Source organism: Macrotis lagotis, chromosome 4 (assembly GCF_037893015.1).
Source record: "Macrotis lagotis isolate mMagLag1 chromosome 4, bilby.v1.9.chrom.fasta, whole genome shotgun sequence".
Classification (NCBI taxonomy): domain Eukaryota; kingdom Metazoa; phylum Chordata; class Mammalia; order Peramelemorphia; family Peramelidae; genus Macrotis; species Macrotis lagotis.
Window position 1 is genome coordinate 269,298,116 of NC_133661.1, and position 17,589 is coordinate 269,315,704.

The 17,589-nt window shown below is 35.6% G+C and overlaps 1 protein-coding gene across 1 annotated transcript in view; it reads left to right on the forward strand.

Annotated features, from left to right (window-relative positions):
• The window catches only part of MDGA2 (MAM domain containing glycosylphosphatidylinositol anchor 2), a 701,528-nt gene that overhangs the window by 467,544 nt on the left and 216,395 nt on the right, over positions 1 to 17,589 (forward strand). The window lies entirely within an intron of this gene.

Sequence of the window (17,589 nt, forward strand, 5' to 3'; positions counted from 1 at the left end):
ACTCTCAGGATGAACTCCTCATGTCTATTAACCCCTTACACACTTCCCCCTGTCCCCCTTCTCTACTTCTTACTCCGGGTGTCTATACCCCATTGAGTATATATGCTGTTTGCTCTCCTAGCCACCTCTGATGAGAACAAAGATTCCCTCATTCCCCCTTTGCCTTCCCCACTTCCATATCATTGCAATAGCTCATTGTAATAAATAAAAATCTTATTATATGAAATATCTTAGCCTATTCCTCCTCTCCTTTTTATTTTTCCCGTTACATTTCCCTTTTATCTATTGACTCCATGTTTACACTGCAATGTCTTCAAATTCAGCTTTTTCCTGTGCTCCATCTATAAAATCTCCTTCTACCTGTTCTATTAAATGAGGAGGTTCATATGAGTATGCTCAGTATAATTTTTCTATACAGGAATACATGTAGTTCATCATCATTAAGTCCCTCATATTTTCCCCTTTTCCTCCACTCTCTATACTTCACCCGAGTCCTGTATTTGAAGATCAAACCTTCTGTTCAGCTCTGGCCATTCCAACAGGAACATTTGAAATTCCCCTGGTTCATTGAAAGTCCATCTTTTTCCCAGAAGAGGATATTCAGTTTTGCTGGGTAGTTGATTCTTGGTTGCATTCTGAGCTCTTTTGCTTTCTAGAATATTATATTCCAAGCCCTACAGTTTTTAATGTAGTTGCTGCTAAGTCCTTTGTGATCCTAACTGCAGCTCCATGATATTTGAATTGTGTCCTGGCTGCTTGTAATATTTTTTCTTTGACTTGGGAGTTCTGGAACTTGACTATAATATTCCTGGGGGTTGTTTTTTTTTTTTGGATCTCTCTCGGGGATATTTGTGGATTCTCTCCATTTCTATTTTGCCCTCTGCTTCTAGAATATCAGGGCAATTTTCCTGTAGTAATTCTTTGAAAATGATGTCAAGGCTCTTTTCCTGGTCATGACTTTCAGGTATTCCAATAATTTTTAAATTATCTTTCCTAAATCTGTTTTCCATATCAGTTGTTTTTTCAATGAGATATTTCACATTTTCTTCTAATTTTTCATTCTTTTGGTTTTGAAGTATTGTGTCCCGATTTCTCGTAAAATCAGAAACCTTCCTCAGTTCCATTCTTTGTCTGAAGGATTTGCTTTCTTCAGAGAGCTTTCTTATCTCTTTTTCCATCTGGTCAATTCTGCTTTTTAAAGCATTCTTCTCCTCAATAACTTTTTGAACTGTTTTTCCATTTGACCTATGCTGGTTTTTAACATGTTATTTTCTTCAGCATTTTTTTGGATTTATTTGACTAAGCTGCTGACTTCATTTTTTATGTTTTTCCTGCATCTCTCTCACATTTCTTTTCCCAATTTTTCTTCTATCTTCCTCACTTGATTTTCAAAATCTTATTTGAGCTCTGTCATAGCATGACCCAGTTTCTGATTTTCTTGTAGTCTTTAGATGCAGGAGCTTGTACTTCCTCATCTTCAGATTGAATATTTTGATCTTTCTTGGGATCACAGACAAAGTATTCCTCAATGATGTTCCTCTTTTTTCTCTGCTTACTCATTTCTCCAGTCTGTGCCTAGTTTGGGGGTGCTTACTGATCTTTTGAGTATTATTGGGACACCCCCACAATGATCTGTGTGTGTGTGTGTGTGTGTGTGTGTGTGTGTGTGTGTGTGTGTGGCTCTGTCTTCACTCCTGCTCTGTGAGAATGACCATAAGCACACCCCTCTGCCATGGGGCTGAAGTGGTGGCAGGCCCTGCTGTTCTGTGGGGGGCCTAGACTGTGATCAGGATCTAAATGGGGTCAGAACCCTAGAGTCCTGTTCCAGAGACAGAGGACAGAGCTTGGTAGTCTCTCTCCACTCCCCTCCCTAGGCTCAGCACTCAGGCCCTGGGGCTTCCTGCTTACTGGCTCTGCCTGCTAACGGTTCCTCAATCTGGGCTGCCTGGGCTGCCATGTGTGTGGACTAGGTGCTTGCTGTCTCCCTTGAGTGCTGGGCTTCACGTCCTTGCTCTGGCAGAGGTCCCTCCATTGATCCCCCAAACTGTGCCTGGTGTTCCCTGGGGTGTAGATCAGGAAACTGCCCTTGCTGCTGTGAGCCACAGCTCCCAGTACCCTGGGGATGCCTCCAGGAGACTAAAGTTCCTTCGCTCTGGCGGGCTGCCCCTCCAACCCCGTGGAGTGGAGACTTTCCACTCTTTTCCGGGTTACCTTGGGTTGGAGAACTTCCTCACTGGACCCCTCTGTGGGTTCTGTCTCTCAAAATTGTAGTTAGAGTCCTTAGCTTATAGGTTTTGAGTGAGAGCACCTAAGAAATGATCCTTTCTTATCGCCATCTTCAGGAGCAATAAATTTCAAAAAATCTTTGTAGCAATTTTCTTTGAAAAAGTTTTCATTTCTAAGATACATATCTTAGAAATATATTTATATTCATATAAATTTATAAGAACAATTTCCTATTTGATAAATAAACAAAGAATATACATAAGCAATTTTCATTGGAATAAATCTAAGCTATCAGATACAGTTAGATGAAAAATTTCTTAAAATCATTAGTAATTAAAGAAATATAAATTAAAACAACTCTTGGATGTCACCTTTTGCCATCAGATTAACCAAGCTGACAAAAAAGGAAAATAACAAATGATGGAGATTCTATGAGAAATCAGATATGTCTCCTTACTCTCTTTCCTTTGTTTAATCATTATTTTCCTTTCTCTCTATTCCCTTCTCTTTGTTTTCCTTTCTCTTTTTTTGGACATGGCTAATGTTGAAATTTGTTTTGCTTATGCAATGCATGGCTTATGTATTTATAATGGATTTTCTTTTTCTTGCCTTTTCAATGAATAGAAGAGAGGGAGAGAGGAAAATATTCAGAACTGAAAATTAAATAAAATTGAATTTAAAAAAGAAACACATATGTGTCACTTGTATTTAAAAGAAAAAAAAACAAACCTCTTGCTCCTACCATTCCTCTTTATATTATATCTCTATTCCCTTCTTGAAACTTCTTGAACTTCTTGAAAAAGTTATCTTCTTCCTCTTATCCTTTGTGAAATTCTACAATTTGGTTTCCAATCACATCACTTGACTGAATCTGCTTTCTTCAAATCTGATCTCTCAATAGTCAAATGTATTGATCTTTTCTCAGTCTTCTTCCTTCCTTACTTCTCTGTAGTATTAATATTGCTAATAAACTCCTTTTCAAGTATACTTTCTCTTCTCAGGGTTTTACATGATGCTTTTGTCTCTTGGTTCTCTTCCATATCTGACCAATTCTCAGCCTCCATGTTATATCCACTAATTGTGAGGGGTCCCCCAAGGTTTTTACTGGGCCTGTTTCTCTCTTTATATTATCTCACTTATTGAACTCAACTGTTAAATCCATTCAACTGATTGATTTTCTTTATTAAGATGATTTCCAAAATGACATATCCAGCCCTAGTCTTTCTCTTGTGCTTAGTTCTATGTCATATATATGTAACATATAGAACATTTTGAACTAGATAGCCTATAAACACCTCAAGCAAAATGTCCATGACAGAACTCATTATTTCCCTCAAAATACTCCTCTTTTCCCAATTATGTCTTACTATAAAGAGTACTATGTTCCCTATCACCCAGATTTATATTCTCAATGAAATTCTCAACTTATTATTTTTTCATGTTATTTATCTGATCTCTTACTAAATCCACTTATTTCTACTACCACTTCATACAAACATACCCTGTTACTGTGGACCATTTACATTACCACAATTCTAGTTTAGGTCTTCATCATGTCTTTGCTGATCTGACAAGATTGAAGAAACTTTTAATTGGTTGCTGTCTCCAAACTCTTCCCACTCTACAACCATTCCCCACACAGCTACCAAACTGATTTTTCTAAAGTATAGTGTTTAAATCATACCTCTAGACAATAAGCCCCTCTGACTTCTTATGAAATTTAAAATCAAAAATAAACTTCTGCTTCGATATTTAAATTTTAAAGCCTGGCATCTTTCTATTAATATTTTAACATTCTACTTTAAGCACTCTACAGTTCAACCACATGACCTACTTGCTATCTGTCACACATGACACTCCATTTCTGATTTCTTTGCTTTTGCATGTATTGTCTTCTATAAGTACAGTGTTCTGAACTTCCATTTCTTTGAAACCTTGTTTCTCTTCAAGACAACTTAAATGCTATCTTCTACAGGAAGACTTTCTAGACCTCTCAACTATTAGAGCTTTCCCCTTTAACGTTACCTTCTATCAATTCTCTGCATAGATATGTATGTGTGTGTATACAGACATGCATGTATGTACATATCTATATGTATACCTATTCTCTCATTCTAAATTAACCTCCTTGATTTTGGTGTCTGTTTAATCTTTGTATCTCCAGCACTTATCACAATGCCTGACACACAGTACCTACTTAATACCCATTTTGGTAATTGATCATTATTTTAGTCAGAATTATAATTCATTATTATGTGTTTAATCAGTTTAGTAACTTATTAAGTGCCTCTCCTGTGATTTCCATTTTGATAGGTGCTGGAGAAGCATTTACAAAAAAATCAAATGCATCAAAAGAACACATTTAGATGTGTTCTTTAGGGAATTTCTCCTTGGGAGAATCCAAGACTTTCATTGGGAGCACGGAAAAATTTTTCATATTCTCTAGTGTAGCAAGTTCAGGATAGGGATATGATGGAGACTGCTAGCTCCTCTCATGTTTTCCAAGTCTTTTACTTTAGCAACCTGAAATGATATTGGCTTTTGAGTCTGCAGTTACATTCCTCTCTCAGGTCAAAACTTTTCAGACTCTTTCAAAGATCAATTGTGACCAAGTCCCAAAACAGAAAATATATGGTATAAACATAGTATTCTAAAATAATGATGATTTCTCTAGTTCCTAAGTAAGCACTGAAACTGAAAAAAAGTCACATTAATAGTACATATAATAGGTAGAGCAATACCTGGTAGGATGCTACAGGGACAACTTGTCTATTTACTTACGGTCAAAACACATGAATATTTAAAAAATTCATGTGTATCAATAGTAAATAGCAATGACGTGGAGGGATTGAGTCTTAGGAGCTCTCTGATAAAAACTCATAAACTAAGGACTCTAACTAAACTTTCGAGAGACAGAACGCACAAAGGGACCCAGTGAGGCAGTTCTCCTGCTCAAGGTAACTTGAAAAAGAGCAGGAAGGCTCTGCTCCCCGGGGTCTGAGGGGCGGCTGCCAGAGGGGTGGCCCACCAGAACCAAAGAACTTCAGCCTCCTGGAGGCAGCCCCAGGGCGCTGGGAGGTGCGGCTCACAGCAGGGGTGGGAGTCACCTGAGCTGCACCCCGGGGAGCACCAGCATAAAGTGGGGGAACAGCAGGGGACATCTGCCAGAGTGAGCACGTGGAGCCCAGCCCTCAGGGCACACAGCAAGCAGCTCGGTCTTTTGGCAGCCTAGACCCGGAAACAGAAGCAGGCAGAGCCAGTAAGCAGGAGCCTCCAGGGCATGAGCCCATTGAGCTGAGGGAGGGGAGTAAAGAGAGAAAGAGACTGCCCATCTCTGTCCTCTGCCCCTGGAACAGGACTCTGGGGCTCTGACCACATTCAGATCCTGACCACAGTCTAGGCCCCCCCATAGAACAACAGGGCCCCCCCCACCTCGGCCCCATGGCAGAGGGAGGCGCTTATGTTCATTCACAGACCAGGAGGGAGGACAGAACCTCACACACTGAGACCCTTGTGGGAGTGTCCCAAAAGCTCAGGAAGCGCCCCCAAAAGCAGGCTTAGGCTGGGAAAATGAACAAGCAAAGAAACAAGAGGAAGACCATTGAGAAATATTTTGCAAATGAGCCCAAGAAGGATCAAAATACTCAGTCTGAAGATGAGGAAGCACAAGCTCCTGCATCTAAAGACTCCAAGAAAAACAGAAATTGGGCTCAGGCTACGATAGAGCTCAAAAAAGACTTTGAAAATCAAATGAGGGAATTGGAAGAAAAACTGGGAAAAGAAAGGAGAGAGATGCAGGAAAAACATGAAAATGAAGTCAGCAGCTTAGTCAGGGAAATCCAAAAAAATGCTGAAGAAAATAGCATGCTACAAACCAGCTTAGGTCAAATGGATAAAACAGTTCAAAAAGTTATTGAGGAGAAGAATGCTTTAAAAAGCAAAATTGGCCAGATGGAAAAAGAGATAAGAAAACTCTCAGAGGAGAACAAATCCTTCAGACAAAGAATAGAATTTAGGGATATTGATGAATTTACCAGAAATCAGGAATCAATACTTCAAAACCAAAAAAATGAAAAATTAGAAGAAAATGTGAAATATCTCATTGAAAAAACAACTGATATGGAAAACAGACTTAGGAAAGATAATTTGAAAATTATTGGAATACCTGAAAGTCATGATCAAGAAAAGAGCCTTGATATCATTTTCAAAGAATTACTACAGGAAAATTGCCCTGACATTCTAGAAGCAGAGGGCAAAATAGAAAGGGAGAGAATCCACCGATCCCCCAGAGAAAGAGATCCCCAAAAATCAACCCCCAGGAATATTATAGCCAAGTTCCAGAACTCCCAAGTCAAAGAGAAAACATTATAAGCAGCCAGAAGGACACAGTTCAAATATCGTGGAGCTGCAGTCAGGATCACACAGAACTTCGCAGCAACTACATTGGAATCTCATAGGGCTTGGAATACAATATACCAGAAGGCAAAAGAGCTCAGAATGCAGCCAAGAATGAACTACCCAGCAAGGCTGAATGTCCTCTTCCACAGAAAAAGATGGACTTTCAATGAACCAGGGGAATTTCAAAGGTTCCTTTTGGAATGGACAGAGCTGAACAGAAGGTTTGATCTTCAGATACAGGACTCAGGTGAAGCATGGAGATTGCAGGAGAGGGGGGAAATATGAGGGACTTAATGAGGATGAACTGCATGTATAGAAAAATGATACTGATAATATTCATATGAATCATCTCAGTTAATAGAGCAGGTAGAGGGAGCTTTTATAGTTGAAGCACAGGAGGAAGCTGAATTTGAAGATGAAATATGGTGCAAAAATGGAGTCAATAGGAAAAAAAGGGAAATGGAATGGGAGAAAGAAAAAGGAGAGGGGGAATAGTCCAAGATATTTCACATAATAAGATTTTTTTTATTACAATGAGCTATTGCAATGATATGGAAGGGAGGAGGCAAGGGGGAATGAGGGAACCTTTGCTCTCATCAGAGATGGCTAGGAGAGGAAACAGCAAATATACTCAATGGGGTATAGACAACTGGAGTAAGAAGGAGGGGGGGAGCAGGGGGAAGGGGTGGGGATGTAAATAAAGGACGAGAGGATGGACCATGGGGGGACAGTGGTCAGATATAACACATTTTCTTTTTTACTTCCTGCAAGGGGCTGGGATTGGATGGCCAGTCCAGGACCATAGCGCCAGGTGGATGCTGGGCCTAAGGGGTGGTATGGGGGCTCAGGGCTTCTTGGCCCCAGGACCAGGGATCTGTCTGCTGTGACACTCAGCGACCCTACAACAGAGTCAGAGTGAAAGGAAAGAGAAAATATAGTACATGGTAGTGGAGAAATAAGAAAGGAGGGAGTTGCGATCAGCAATGGCAATGTTGGAAAAATATGGAAGTAACTTTTGTGATGGACTTATCATAAAGAATGTGATCTACTCACGACAGAGTTGATGGTGTTGGAACAAAGACTGAAGCACATTTTTTGTTATTATTATTTTGGGGAGGGTGCAGGGCAAGTGGGGCTGGGTGGCCTGCCTGGGGCCACATAGCAAGGTGATCTTTGGATGTCTGGGGCCGGATTCGGACCAAGGTCCTCCTGGCTCAAGGGCCAATGCTCTGTCTGCCACCCAGCCACCCCTACTATTATTACTATTTTATTTTATTTTTGGGTCTTTTTTTCCCTTCTTTTTGTTTTTTGCAGGGCAGTGGGGATCAGGTGGCTTGCATGTCACATGGCTGGGTGATTATTGGGTTTATGAGGCTGGATATGGGCTCTGGTGCTCGTGGCTCCAGGGCTGGTGCTTCGTCCATTGTGCCACCTGGCCATACCTACAATTATTACTATTATTTTTTTAATTTTAATTTTTTTCTCTCCCCTTTGCTTTTTCACCCAAGAAAGTCTATCTATATTCAAGGAGGGAGGGATATTTTGTTTACTTGTAAACAAGTATATTTTTTAATGTAAAAAAAAACATTTGTACAAAATGAGAATAAAAAAATAAATTAAAAAAATAGTAAATAGCAATCAATCAAAATCAATAATCTTATCTTATAAATAAAACAAGCTAGCTAACTGAGCAATAACACTATCAATAGACATATATATATATATATATATATGTATAATAAAACAACTTCCAAGCAAAAGCATATTCACAAAATGAAAGACATTGTTATAAAATGAGCCTAACACAAAATATAGTAAAACAAACATAATAGCAAAATAAGAAGCAAATGTAGTCCTACAGGCAGAACTTCACATATACAGTAGTAATGAAATTACTTCTAAAGTTCTTTTCACATCAGTGTTTAGTATTGTTTCTAGAAACAAAATGCAACTATATTCTAAGAGTTATGTATAATATCATAACTTACCCTACTGATTATTCTAATAGAGTTGATTCTCCTGTCACTGAATGAATTCTCTGCTCCTGTGCCAGAGCTAATTGTTGAGGTAGGTTTGCCATTAGGATCACAGTGAACTTATGTATCTGGACAGGGACTGACAAATATTCCAGGTTAGCCATCACTAATTTTGAGTTCTATAGGGTAAAAATATATCCTGTGACTCAGTAGCAATTTTGAGTAAGGTAAAAAAAACCTCTTGGTTCAGTTTTACTGCCATGAAATAATAGTTTTATTTATTAGATGATTTACCTTCAGAGTCCATACCTAGGTCAGACAATGATGAGTTGGATTCTGTGGTTTACACTTGAAGTATTTCCCATTTCTCACTCATACAATGAGAACATTCCTGTCCTTTTGTTGAGTTCTAGCCTCAACCTATCCTTCCATTCCTGAGGCATGGAGTTTTTTTTGATATTTTGCTATACCTTAGGATATAGCTCATAGAATGAAAAATTGGGACTCCTATGATCTTTACTGAAACATCCTTTCGAAAGCCTCTGTAGAGTTTGCTTCAAAGTGTGCCAGTTTTGGGTCCCAACTTGTTGCTTGAAGTATCCTATAAGAATTTTGAAAAAACTAAAAATAGTTTCAATTGGGTTGATACTACCAGTGAATATTAGAGGATCCAAGCATACCAGAATTAGAATGTCCACTTATCTGTTACCACCAGTAAGTTCCTTGGGAAATTTCAAGCTCACACTAATGTATTCCAGGTCTGGCTAGTTTTTTTTATTTTTTATAATTTTATTTATATTTTATATTTTTATGTTGCTTGAGCAACAAGCTTTAATGTTGTTTTACACAGATAAAAAGATTAGAAACCAATGATAAATTGAGATTAACAGTCCAGGACTGCATTGCAGTCAACATTCTCATTTTTTTAACACCTCCATAAGATCTTATGAGTCCAGGTGGAATAGACTCATAAGGAATTGATGATGAGATCAGTGTGATTAAACTTGTGGCCCAAATCCTAATTCTGCTTAGATACACAACAGTTTCCCAAGGCTAGATTAGAAGATTTGAAATACTTGACGCTATATTTTCTTTGTCAGTTCATCCAATATAAATATGTCCATCCAATCAACAGTTGTAGCAAAAAGTGCATCTGATGATTATCTGATAGAGGAGATTTTATGCCATGTTTTAATTCCCTTCATTCTTTTTGTCTTCTATCTTGCCCTCACAGTGCCCTCTGTTACCTAATTTTCTCTAGTTCCACGACTCAGTTATTGTCCTGTTTTGCTCCTGTGACCCCCACACAGGCCAATTAATATTGCTTTTAATATTAATTTATATCATATCATAAGATATACTGTACCATAGCATATGAAATAATATATTGCTGTTTCATATGCTATCATTACATATGACATATCACATAACATCATGTCATATCATATTATACTTTACTATATAAGATTGTGGATTTCATTGATCCTTGAAATTTAGGAGCACCTGTTTCACCTTAATCATTTTTGTCAATGTTTTCTATGTCTGAATAGATCTGAAGGTCATCAGCTGCATGATGGTCATCTCTCAAGTCCTGACAGTAATCTTTTCTGTGCATTCTCAGTATTCAAAGGACCTATCTAAATCAGTCACTACACATGTTATATCAGCATGAAGAGCAACTAGGTAGATTTTTCTCCTATGTACTTCATACTTTTAGAAACAAAATTAGCTTTATGTCTTTTGATTAGCCCCTCCTCAAAAATCTTATTTTGTACATATTCATTCCAAGTAACAATTGGTTTTCCCTCACTGAAAATGACCTCTGCCATTGCAATTATCTCTCTTAGGTTATCTTTCAGCCTCATCACTTTCTCTGAATTTTTTATGTCCCAGTAAGACTCTTATTTTTATGACCCAAATCTCCCAAATTCTTTTGGGGAGCATGATTCACATGCAGAGAAAAATCTCAATTTAGGGCCCATGCATAAATGTATCTGTGTACCACAGTGATGTTACTTCCAAATGCACAGGTGAATTTCTTGGTCTTTCTGAAACAAGTCCTCCTTTGATTAGAAATTTTTCTACCTCTTTGAGCAATTCCTCACTCTCAGAGGTTTGCAAATTCTGAAATTCGGAAGCATAACTTCATATTGTCAGTTCCTCAGCATATATCCATGGTCAAATTCATAGACAAGATTAGAAATACTCTCTGAGTTGCCTCACCTACCTTAACATCAGTGACCTTAATTGTAAACTTCTCTAATCCTTTCACTTTTCTGCTAATATCCTTAAAATATCCTCATTCTTAAAGTCTGGGTCTATTCCTGATATTCAGACCTCTATGCCTCTAAATTGCAAAAACAAGACTGTGTGCCTGTATAAAGTATTGTAGAAATAATTTGTAGCATTTAATTAACATTCTATGCTTAAATAATACAATAAACCATTAAAACAGAAAAATCATTAGTAAATTTGATTTAGAAAAAGAAAGGAGAAAATCAAATTACCAAGTAGCAAAAATGAAAAGGATGAATTCATCAACAACGAGGAGGAAGTTAAAGTAATAATTTACAGCAATTTTGCCCAACTCTTTGCCAATAAATCTGATGTTAATGAACTGAATCAATATTTACCAACACAAATTGCCCAGATTAACAGAAGAGGAAATAGAATATTCAAATAACTCCATTTTAGAAAAAAAATTGAGTAAGCCATCAATGAATGAACTCCCTAAGAAAAGAATCTCTAGGATCTGATGGATTTATAATAACTTATACCAAATAATTAAAGAACAGTTTCCTTCAATATTATATAAATTATTTGGAAAAATAAATGAAGTAATTCTCATAGTATTCCTAAACCAGGAAGAGTCACAAATAAAGAAAATTATAAATCAATTTTGAATAAATTATTACAGAAATTTATCCTGAGAATAATATACTAGAACTAAGTGGAATTCAAACCAAGAATGCAGGACTGGCTCAATGTTAGGAAAGCTATTAGCATAATTTGTCATATCAAAACAAAACTAACAGAAATCATGATTATCTTAATAGATGCAGAAAAAGGCTTTTGAAAAAACACAATAATGATTCTTATTGAAGCATTACAGAGAAAAGCAATAAATGGAGTTTTCCTTAAAATGAAAAATAATATACATTTAAAACCATCAATAATCATTATTTGTAATAGGGATAAGCTAGAAACCTAGATCACGAATGAACCAAGGATGCCCATTATCACATCTTTTTATTCAATATTGTACTAAAAATGTCAACTATAGCAATAAGAGAAGAAAATTGAAGGAATTAGAAAAGTCCATGAAGAAACAAAACTATCACTTTTTGCAGGTGATGTGATGAATCCTAGAGAATCAACTAAAAAAAAACTAGTTGAAGAAATTCATTTTACACTATAAAATAAACTTCCATAAATCACCAGCACACACACACACACACACAAACACACACACACACACACACACACACACACACACACACATATATATACACACATATATATATGTATACATACACAAATACAAACATATATATGTATATGTGAAAAAATGGTGAATTCCATTTAGACTTTCTCTAGATAATATAAAATACTTGAGAGCCAAGATAAACTCAGAAACTATGTGAGCACAACTACAAAATACTTTTCCCACATATAAAGTAATATCTAAACAATTTGAAAATAATTGCTCATGAGTTATACAATATAATAAAAATGACAATTTTGTCTAAATTAATCTACTGATTAAGTGCCATACCAATCAAACTACCAAAAATTATTTTTATAGGACTAAAAAAAATAAAATTCATCTGGAAGAACAAAGGGTTTAGAATATCAAGGGAGTTAATGAAAGTAAATGTAAAGAAATATGACTTAATCATAGCAGATTTCAAACTGTATTATAAAGTGAGAATAAGGAAAATTATATTGTACTGTATAAGAAAAATAGTGGTGGATCACTGAAATACAAAGTAATATATATTGATAGTAATTTAATGTCTGATAAACCTAGAGCAGGTTGGCTATGTACAAATGACTCTAAAACTGTGCATACCTTTTGATCTCATAATACTACCAATAAGTCTGTATCCCAAAGAATTAATAAGACAAAAGGGAGAGGAATTATTCAAAAATATTTATATCAACTAATTTTTATGGTGGCAAAGAATTAGAAACTCAGGAGATGCTTATCAATTTGAGAATGGTTGAACAAGTTATCTTATATGATTATAATTGAATACTCTTGTGTTGTAAGAAATGACTGATGTCAGAAAAACCTGATGCAAAGTGGAGTGGATGAGGAGAACAATATAAACCATAACAGAAATCTTGAAAGATGATCAAATGTAGAATGACTTAGTTATTCTCTTAATATAATGATCCAAAACATTTCCAAAGGACTCATGATGAAAAATGCTAGTCGCTCCATAGAACGAACTGATGAAATCTGAATATAAATTAAAGCATCCTATATTTTGCTTTCTTTTTTGTTATGTTTTGTGGTTTTTTTAGGTCTCTATTTTATAATATGACTAACATCAAAATTTTGCATAGTTGAACATATATAATCTCTTTGAAAGTGCTTACTATCTCAGTAACTAGAGAGGGCAGGATGAAGGGAGTAAGTTTGAAATTCCAAATTTTTAAACTGAATGTTAAAATTGTTTTCTATATATAATTAGGAAATTAAAAAATTAAAAATACAATGATGCATGAATTTACATCATGAAAATTCTATTACATTTAATATTATTATAACTTTTAAGAAATATGTTGAGCAGTGTCAAAAAGGCAACACAAAGATAGGAAATTTCTGGGACTTTTCCCAAAACAATTTCAAATGAAGCCTCTATGCAGATCTTAAAGTTATAGGTCCCACAAAAAAAGAGAGTGAAGCAAGTCCTCAACTCAAAATATCATACAAGATCTTCAGTAAAAGTTTCTCTCTTCTGGGTTAAAGGTGATAGCTTAACATAGGCAAGAGAACTAGAAAACTAGTGGGATGCTCTTAGCCACAAATCAATTCAGCTTAAGGTTCAGCAAGCAAATGTAGTAGCAGGCCAGCAATAAGGATCCCAACCTCAAAATTTGAGTATTGGGAGTGCTTCTGCAACAGATGGTTTGGGCTACTCCAATATAGGAAATAGATCTCTAGATAGGCATCACCTTGGCAAGGGGTAAGCCAGATGCAAGTTCTTGGCCTTAGCACGAAAAGCTTGGAATTATACTCCCTGTAATTCAGGAACAGAGTTCAACTATAAAAATGAGTTAAACAACACAAAGAGCACTTACCAAATAAAGCTACTACTCTGATAGGGATGTTAAAAACACCATCTCAGAAGAGGAAAGCGATGACAAAATGCCTATATGTGGTATCTCAAAGGAGTTTATTTATTGGCCTCAAATCCAAAAATATCTATTGGAAGAGTTCAAAAAAATTTTAAAGACAAAAGAAGGGAGGAAGAAGAAAAATGGGGAAAAATGATAGTCATGAAGCAGAATTATGAAAAATTGATCGAGGAAATCAACTCCTTTAAAAATAAAAATGTCCAACTTAAAAAGAAATGCAGCTAATCAAAAAGTAAAATTAATCAACTGGAAGGGGAAAAACTAAGCAAACTAAAGGAAATAAAACCTTGAAAATTAGAATTGAACAAATAAAGGTTAATGACTATGAGATACCAAGATTCCATCAAAAAAATCCAAAAGCTGAAAAAAAAAGAAGAAAATGTAAAGTGCCTCAGGAAAAACTGACCAACCTGGAGAATAGATCCAGGAAAGATAATTTAAGAATTATTGATCTATTGAGAAAGACTCAAAAAAATGATAAATATGTTTGAAGACATTATTACAGAAAACGGTTCTAGTATCCTAGAACAAGAAGACAAAATAGTTCTCATAAGAAGTCATTGTTCATTTCCAGAAAGAGATCCCATAATAAAAACTCCAAGGAATTTTGTAGCCAAATTTCAGAATTCTCAGTTAAAGTAGAAAATGCTGCAAGCAGTAAAAAATCAAGCAATTTAAATTCCAAGGAACCACAGTTAGGATTAAGATTTATAAGCTTCAACATTAAAGCAATGGAAGGCATAGAAAATGATATTCTGGAGAGCAAAGGAGAGAGTATATTTTTTCAGTGGAAAAGAAATAGAGGAACTTCAAAATTTTCTGACTAAAAAAGACCAAAACAAAACATTTAGTCTTCATATAAAAGACTCAAGAGATGTATAAAAAGGCAAATGTAAAGGGGGGAAATGCTATTCAATAGCATTAAACTGGATACATCACTACATGGGAAGACAATATTTATAACTTTTGAGAATTTTATTTCTGTTGAAATAGTTAAAAGAAACATACTTAGAGAGTTGGTATGAGTAAAGATTATCCATGACAGTGATGATGCTTTAGCTTATACTTTAGCCCATGAGGGTTGAATATAGCTGGAAAAATTATATTTAGAGGGTGTAGGTATAAATGGAAATAGAATTAATTTTGCTTTACTTGATTCTTTTTTTAACTTTTTTTTAGGGTTTTTTTTTGCAAGGCAAACGGTGTTAAGTAGCTTGCCCAAGGCCACATAGCTAGGTAATTATTAAGTGTCTGAGACTGGATTTGAACCCAGGTACTCCTGACTCCAGGGCTGGTGCTTTATCTATTATGCCACCTCACTGCCCCATACTTTATTCGTTAATTAGTGAGAGTTGTATTACTAAAGGGACAGGGGGAGAAAGTGTATTTAGAGGATCTGGGCATAAATAGAACATGGAGTGATTTTGCTTTATTTGATACTTTTAACTCATGAGGATTGTATTTCCGTAGCAGATATTTGGAAAGAAAAATGTGGTATAAACTGATTCTAATTTGATGTGGTTTATGGCTCTTCAGAAGTGTTTTTCTAAAGAGACAGATGAGGGAATTGTATTTGTACAGAGGATGTGGGTAAGAAGTCATTATGAAGTAAAGTCGCTTATAACTCAATCAATCAATCAGTCAATCCTTAAGAATTGTCTTTCTATAATGGTGGATAAACGGAGTATATTTTGAAAGGTGTGGATATAAGACATGGTAAAAACAATCAAGACATGAACTGAAAAAATTACAACAGAAGAAGTCTAAGAATTAAAGATAAATAACACAACATGAAGAAACATCAAAACTATGATAGTAGAGAGAAAGAAGAGATGGTTTGAGCACTGAGTAAATCCTACTTTCATCAAATTTGACCCAAAAAGGGAATAACATACATTCTTAATTGGGTTTTAAATTTATCCTACCCCACAGAGAAGTATGGGAGGGGAAGGGGAAAGGGAGGAAGAAAGAGCTGACAAAAAAGAGGGCAAAAGTAACAGCAAAAGTAAAGCTAAAGTTAAAAAGACAAGTTAACAGGAAAAAGGGCGAAGGAAAAGGAGTGACAGGGGGAAAAAAGGACTGATCAAGAGACAACAGTCAGAAGTAAAACATTGGTGAGGAGGGATAGGGGAGAAGAAAGAAAAAGTATAAATGGGGGAAGATAGCATGGAAGGAAATGCATGAGTTAGTAATCATAACTGTAAATGTAAATGGGATGAACTTGCTCATAAAATGGAAGAGGATAGCATAGTGTATTAAAAATTAGAAATTGTCAATATATTGTTTACAATAAACACATCTGAAATATAGAAATACATACAGGGTACAGGTAAAATCTGGAGTGGATATATTATTTTTCAGCACAAATTAAAAGCAGAGGTAGCAATCCTGATCTCAGACAAAATAAAATCAAAAATAGATCTCATTAAAAGGGATAAGGGAAGAAATTACATCCTGATGATATTTGTCATTTGTTCTCAAAGAAGATCATGATATCAGAGAGGTGATGCCATGACAAGCATGTGAACTGGATTTAAGTGAGGGTGGGCTGTGCTAAGTCATCAGTCTCACTTTCTTCTCCAGAGCCATATGGATCCAATGGCCAGGTATGAATCAGGATGACTGGAGATGACCCTGGATGTGAGGTAATCAGGGTTAAGTGACTTGTCTAAGTTCACACAGTTATTGGTTGGATTCAGATTTCTGCCCTCCTAACTCAAAGGCAAGTACTCTATGTATTGTGCCACCTACCTGTTCTCTTGAAAGGTACCATAGGCAAAGAAGAAAAAGAAGAAGCATCAATACTAAATATATATATATGTATATATACATATATATATATATATATATATACATATCAGCCAATATAGCATCCAAATTCTTAGAGAAGAAGCAAAACAAATTACAGGGAGACAGAGAGGAAAACTATAGTAGTGAGGAGGTGACCTCAACCTCCCTCTCTCAGAATTAGATAAATCTAACCAAAAAATAAGCAAGAAAGAAGTTAAGAAGGTGAATAGAATTTTAGAAAAATTAGATAGGATAGACCTCTTGAAAAAACTGAATGGGGATACAATGGGTTTTTTCTCTACAGTACAAGACACCTACATAAAAACTGGCCATGTCGTAAAACATATAAACCTCACAATCAAATGCAGAAAGTCAGAAATATTAAATGCATCCTTTCATGATGCAATTAAAATTTCACATAAAAAAAGGATCATGGAAAGATAAAACAAGAATTAATTGTAAGCCAAATATCTTGATTTTAAAGAATGAGTGGATCATAGAAGTAAATAGCTTCCTCAAAAACAATGACAACAATGAACCAATATACCAAAAATTGTGGGATGCAGCCAAAGCATTTCTTAGGGGAAATTTTGTATCTATAATTACTTATATGAATAAAATAGAAAAAGATGTCAATATATTGTGTAGCAACTGAAAAAGGTAGAAAAAGTGCAAATTGAAAATCCCCAATTAAATACTAAATTGGAAATTCTGAAAATCAAATGAGAAATCAAAAAATTGAAAGTAAGAAAACCATTTAATTAATAAGTAAAACTGAGTTGGTTTTATGGAAAAAATAGATAAATCTTTAGTTTATCTGATTTTTTTTAAA